This window comes from Condylura cristata, unplaced genomic scaffold (genome assembly GCF_000260355.1).
Source record: "Condylura cristata isolate star-nosed mole 26May11 unplaced genomic scaffold, ConCri1.0 scaffold00024, whole genome shotgun sequence".
NCBI lineage: Eukaryota > Metazoa > Chordata > Mammalia > Eulipotyphla > Talpidae > Condylura > Condylura cristata.
Window position 1 is genome coordinate 23,068,307 of NW_004567125.1, and position 7,162 is coordinate 23,075,468.

Below are 7,162 nucleotides of genomic sequence, written 5' to 3' on the forward strand. Positions count from 1 at the left end.
GGTGACTCGGTGATGGGAAACCCATGGGGATTACAATTGAGATGGAAAAAAAATGTACAAAATTATGTAAATAGCCCTCTTTGAGAGGTGGGGTTGATTCACTATAACCAGGGGTTATGTTCCCGAGCACAAGAGGTATAGAACTGCGATGTAGAAATCAGAGCATGTCCTGTAAACTGGGAGAATAAACCAAAAACCACCTTAATCACTTATAGAAGAGTGTATGATTTTCAAAGACCTATACCCTCCCATCGCCTAGCCACCATCTTCCTCCTTCCAATCTCCAGAAGTTGCATCCTTAAGATTAGAGGTCTGGTGAATATGGAAAGGACTGAGTCTTGAGGATATTCCAGCCAGACATGGGCACAGAAAATGACCTCTCTTCTCTCTCTGGCCTGGCCTGTCCTGTCCCCCTTCCATCTCTGTTGTTCCTAGACAGAGTTGACCCGCACAACTTCCAAGAATGCTTTGCAGACTCGCCCATGAAAACCCTGACCATCGCTAGGTCATGACTGAGACCCAGCTTACTATTGCTCAGCACTTCGCATGCCTCCTCTGATTTAAGTCTCACTGCCATTTTATGAGGTAAGTAAGCCCCATTTTATAGGTGAGGCAAAGGAGGTTTAAAAGATTCAAGCTCGTGAGTGACACAGCCTGGATTCAGTGGACTCTGTCTGGCTCCCAAAGGCAAGTGCTTCCCCACAAGGCCTTGTCCCTAGGTTTATTGCTGGCCATTGTCTCTTTGATGGGAGCATTTTCCTCAGGACTCAGGACTTCCGTCTTCCCCCATGCAACTCTGGGTGGTCAAACTCTTGTCACGGCATCCTAGGTAAGACCCCAAGAACTGTCCACAGCAAAATTGAAATGTTTACATCTCTCTAACTTTGTTTGAAACAGAGGCACACCGGAGCACAGTCTGCAAAGCCCTCCACACTGGGCCTGTGTTCCCCTCACACCCCTTCGCTTGGGCCAGCATCAAGATCGCTGGTCCGCTTGGATCTTTAACCAGAATAATAAGCAACGGGACTATTTCCTTGTGAGTTCCTGTTCCAAGTGTTTGCATTTCATGTTTACACATGTTGGTGCCCATGAATTTACTTAATCTGTGAATGACCCTATGAAATATATCCAATTAGTAGTAGACCCATTTAATAGATAAGATTATTGAGGCATAGAGAAGGAAGTAACCTGTGCAATAGCACCCAACTGGCAATTGGTACAGCAGGGATTAAGAGCTCTGTGTGGCCTGTCCACAACTTGAGCAGTGGATCTTGGATCAACATAAACTGCTCACACAGGCCGCTCAAGCCTTAAGTCCAGGTCTTGGTGCAGAGAAGAGAGAAAACCGCTGGGTCTGTAGTTGGCACTTTGACCTGGCCCTCTGGGGATTAGGACCATTTGGGGGCCATTTCTGTCTACAAATTCTCACCCCATATATGGCCAAATAGGGAAAAGGCAGGAATAGCAGGTTCACATCCTGTTCTTTGGAAATCCCTGGCACCTGGCCTCTCTCCCACCCTAGGTGACATCTCGTTGAGATAGCTTTCCTAACAAGTGGAAAGGCCTGCATTTCTCAACAATAATATTAAACTCTTGTCAAACGATGAGCTGTATTTAGTCACTAGAAATTGCTCAGCCTAAAACAGTTTGTGTGTCTGTGAATTTGTGAGTGTCTGAGTGTGTGGTCCAATTATTATTAGCAAAGGGGAAGTCCATCACCTGTAACAACTCACAGGTGGAAGAATTTCCAAGGAAAGAAGAGAAGCCTGAAAGTGGGGTGCTGGGCAGCCAGGATCCAGGACTGAACTGGCTTCCCACAGCCCAGAACTCTCTTGCACTGCAGAGAGAAGCTGCTCCCATCCTTCCAGCTCAGCTGTGCCCAGGACCCAGGACCCACCATTAGGGGTCTCTGTTGCTCTTTGCTTTGCTCATTTCTGCCACTTCTGTGGTTTTGGGCCCACTTGCATCAGTGGGACACCCCCTCTACCTCCCCCTTCCTCCCCTCCTCCCCCCCTCCCCCTGTCCCCAACCAGGAACCACAGAAAAAGGTTGAGGTGGTTCCCTGGTGATGATAAACATAATTGAGTGAGTAGGATTTCCATTTAACCCTTGAAAATAGAACACAAACTAATCTGAGAAGATACTAAATTGGTCCAAAGTTACATAGCTACTAGGTGTGGTGTTGAGATTTGGTCCTATAGCACCTGGGGCCCCAGAACATTAACCAGAGCATGCCTCTCTAAGCCCTCACTCATGAGAGGACATCACAGAGTTTGCTGAATACAGTCGATGTCACCAATATTTCTGCTCTCAAGGGGGGGAGCAGCGGAAGAATGGGGTGCAACCACCATGCAGGTCTCCCCAGAGCTGAGGGGCTGGAACTCAGGAAGAGGCTGGTTCCAGAGCGCAAAAGCTGCCAGTTAGTTACAGCAAGGCACATAAGCCCCTGGCCAGGCTCCCTCAATCCACTCAGACACTGCTCCAATACTGTGGGGTCAGGTCAGAAGAACAGGTGGAGTCTACAGGCCATATATCTACGTATTTAAGATATTTTGAAGTTATTCATCAAGTTATTGATCAACAAACTGTCTATCCTCTTACTGTGACACATCATCCTTCATGAGAACTTGGAAGGCCAAGTTTGGCTTTAGAATTTGCTGTGGACTCCTGGGAATGGTGTGAAGGAGGAGGTGTGGGGACAGTGGGCCTGACTCTCAGGGCCTGCTCTGTCACACCTGTTGAAGGGGCTTGCCTAAGAGTGCGTGCACTGGGCCTGCATATGGAAGCTCTGCCCGTGCCTTTTACAACAAGCTGACCCTCCACCATCTTTGGGGCCCAATCAGCAGTGCTATCCACCCTTTGGAGGAAGAACCCTGGGTACAGGCCCTGGAAGCAGACCCATGGCCATTTGTTCTGACAATTTCATGATTCCTAGCACCAGACCAGGACCTAGAAGAAGGGTGTCAGTTTGCCCATCACTCCCTGGGATGCTCTACCTGGGGGAGAGAGACCTTGGGAGCAGGGCTTTCTGGAGCACGAGGCCCCAGGCAGAGGGCCCAGGCAGAGGCCCCTTTAGCCTGGGTCTACAAGGTTGTTGACACCACTTCCTTATTGTGCAACTTTAAGTATATTAATTAATTGCTTTATGCCTTGTTTTCCTGACTGTAAAATGTATATAATTACAGTAAGGAATAAGTGAGTAATAAGTAAGGAATAACTTATAGTAAGGAATAACTGAGGAATAAGAGAGCTTAGTTAGTCTGGGTAAAGTGCTTAGAAGTGTTTGCCAAACAGCAAGTGTTATGTAAGCGCTATCAATTAAGTGTAATTACCATTTGGACTTAGTCAGGCATTCTCAAAGTTGTTAACAAAGTGTGCTACAAAAATCCTCATTTTTTTTTTTTGACTGGTAATGGGAAAGAGTTACTCATGGAGATTTGGAGAAATCCAAGAGCCAGGCACTGTGGCAATCTGGACAGTCCTCTGGGAAGAGCTTGATATAGGAACAGAAACTAGAAGAGAAGGAAGTGGGATTGAGGGAAGGGTGGAGTGTTTGTGCTAATTCATCAAAAAATTATGTCTCAGGCAGACACTTTTCAAGGCCCCAGGTGACAGGAGAAAAAAGACAGACAAGGGACTCTGCCTTTGCTCATCTAGGGAATGGGGAGGAGGCAAGAAGGAGAATACTTAACAAGAAAGTAAAGAATAACATGATGGTTACAGAGAGAGATAAGGAGGATAAAAGACATCAAATAGGGTAAATTGAGTGAGTGACTAGCGAGGAGAGGGGGTCCCTGAGGCCTCTTGGAGGAGGTAACATTGAAACTGAGATCTGAAAAGTAAAATAAACCTAAGAGCTTCTTGGGACCTCCCTGGTGGCTAAAGGGTTAAGATACAGCACTATCAAGCTATGGCCAGCCACAAGCATAACAGCATGAGTTGGATCGGGCCAGGGAGCTGACCCATATGATGGAGCAGATCTCCCCCATCTCACCCACTGCTCCCCTCAGCAGTATATTTCAGTACATCTGCCTGTTCTGCTCCCCACTCTGTCTCCAGTAGATCCTCTCACCCCACTTCCCACACTTCTGGCCTACACCCCAGTTCTCATATGCATAGATAAATAAATCTTAAAACAAACACAAAGTTAAGACCTGCTTAATAAGGAGAGACTTGCTATGTAAAGATGCAGGAAATGAGTGTAAGAATAGAAATTGGCTGGTGCAAGGGCCCTGAGCTGGTGCTGTGTTCGACATAAGATGAGAAACAGAGAATACTGATGTGGTTTTAGAGTAGTTAGTAAGGGGAGGAAGTAGACAGGAGTCAGGTAGACAGAGAGGGACCAGACCACATTCACCTCAAAATTCAGCATGCCATTCTTGCCTTCCAGGGATCTTGCTACATATGGACTCATAATCAGAGGTGGACATGGGGCCTGAGATTCTGCATTCTTCTCTTGGTGTCAGGTCAGGCCAGTGCTGCTGACCGTGGACCAGGCTGCAGTAGTGAGTGTCGAAGCAACAGATTTTACTATAACTACCGAGGAGACGTTGTATGACCCTAAGCAAGTATGTGAGTTGACCTGGCTGTTTTTAAAACTTGTGATGTAGAGAAATGGGTTGAGATCACAAGGAAGGTTGGAACCAATGGGGAAGCGGATGCTGGTTCAGGCGAAGGGAGGCAGAGGCCACGCAGGCTGAGGGCACAGTGTGTGGAAAGGGTAGGTGAGTGAGAGGAGGCCGGTGAGCCTGGCTTACTGACCGGGTGAGGGGGGTGAATTCAAAACAAAAATCCAGTAAAGGAGTGTGGTGTCTGTATTGCTCAAGCATAAAATAAATAAATAAAGAAAGGAAGACATCTTGCAGTTGGGACACCACAGGTGAGCCTTGGCATCCTAGATGAAATAAGTCAAGTGGGAAAAGACAAATGTTCTATGACTCTACTCGTAAATCTCAGGTAAACAAAGCAAGCAACAAAGCAAGACAAAGCCAAGCTATACCACATAGAGAACAGACTGGTGGTTAACAGAGGCAAGAGGTGTTGGGTGGTGGGTGAAAGAGGCAAAGGGAGTCAACTGTAAATGGTGGATGGATACTAGACTTATAGTGATAAACACACCATTGGGGGGTAGAGTTGTCAAATTTCAGTGATGCACACCTGAAACTTACATAACATTATAACCAAAACTGTGTCAACTAAAACAAAATTAATCCACAGGGAAGTTAATAGATGGGTGCTGCTTAACAACGTTTCAGCTAATGATGGATCCCATGGGCTGTCCCATCTAGTCTAGGTGTCAACAGCTATCCCATCTAGGTTTGTGTGATCACACACAACATCCACTCAATAACAAAATTCTCCAATGATGTATTTCTTGTTGTTAAATGAAGCACAAGAATACATACAAATAAAATGGCTACTGTGGGCCTTCTTTGGTGGCCCAATGGGTTAAAGTGCAGCACTAAGAAGCTAACTGCAACTGCTTCAGCACAAGTTTGATCCCCAGCCAGGGAGGGGACCCACATGGTGCGGCAGACCTCTCCTATCTTGCCTGCTGCTCCCCTCAGCAGTTTACTTCATCAATCTACCTGCTCTGCTCCCCACTCTGACTCTGGTGAATGTTCTCATGGCCCCTGTACCTCTGGCCTGTCTCCAGTTCTGTATGCATAAATAAATGAATCTTTAAGATAAAATGGCTATTGTCAGTAAGAAAACACTAAAGAACCTCAGCAAGTTCCCTACGTTTAAGATCTGAGGGTCAGGCCCTCCCTGGTGGCGCAGCGGGTTAAAGCACAGCACTAAGATCTGAGGGTCAAGCTGGCATGATTCCTTTACTGAGTTGGCCAAGGCAAGGCAGAAACGGGGTGTGTAAAGAAAGCTGAGTTTCAATTTGGACATTGTAGGTTGAAGATTCTGAGTCACATATTCCATGGGAATATGTGGAATCATGAACTTGAGCATGATTTTTTTTTAAAGATTTATTTATTTATTCATGTAGAACTGGGGTACAGGCTGGAGATGTAGAGGGTGAGAGGATTCACCAGGGACAGAGTGGGGAGCAGAACAGGCAGATCGATGAAGTACACTGCTGAGGGGAGCAGTGGGTGGGTCAGGAGAGGTCTGCCACGCCATGTGGATCTCCTCCAGGGCAGGCAGGGATTGAACTCATGCGGAAGTGGCTTAAGCTTCTCAGTGCTGTGCTTTAACCCACTGCGCCACCAGAGAGGGCCCGAACTTGAGCATGATTTTAAGGCTGAAAATTAAAATGCAGGAGAGTCAGTTTGCAGATGGTAGTTTAAATGCCCAAGAGCAGATGACTGATAGTTGCTTATGTGGAGAGAGTGAAGAGATTAAGAAGAAGGGTGAGGGCCAAGGCTGCAGGATCCTGATAGAGAGGTCACAGAATGATGACGACAGGGGTACAGATGGTGAAGGAGGCCCTGGTGAGGTGAGAGGAGGGCAGGATGGTCCTGACAGTGGATCCCAACATGTCCACACCCCAACCCATTGGGCCTGTGAATACAAAGCCTGATGTGGCAAAAGACACTTAATTCCATCTGGAATTAAGGTTAAGAGATAGTTATTGAGGAGAGATTATCTTGGATAATCAAAAGTGTGATCTGGGTGGATCCAATCTAAACACACATCTTTATTTTTTAAATTTATTTATTTATACATATAAGAACTGAGGAACAGGCCAGAGTACAGGGGGCAGTGAAAGGACTCACCAGAGACAGAGTGGGGAGCAGAACAGGCAGATCATCAAAGTACACTGCTGAGGGGAGCACCATGTGGGTCAGCTCCCAAGCCAGGGATCGAACTCGTGCTGCAGTGACTGAAGATAGCTTCATAGTGCTGGGCTTTAACTTGCTGTGCCACCAGGGAGGGCCTCCAACAGCATCTTTAAAAGTGGAGCAGAGGCCCTCCCTGGTGGCGCAAACAAAAATCCAGTAAAGGAGTGTGGTGTCTGTATTGCTCAAGCATAAAATAAATAAAGAAAGAAAGGAAGACATCTTGCAGTTGAGACACCACAGGTGAGCCTTGGCATCCTAGATGAAATAAGTCAGGTGGGAAAAGACAAATGTTCTATGACTCTACTCGTAAATCTCAGGTAAACAAAGCAAGCAACAAAGCAAGACAAAGCCAAGCTATACCACATAGA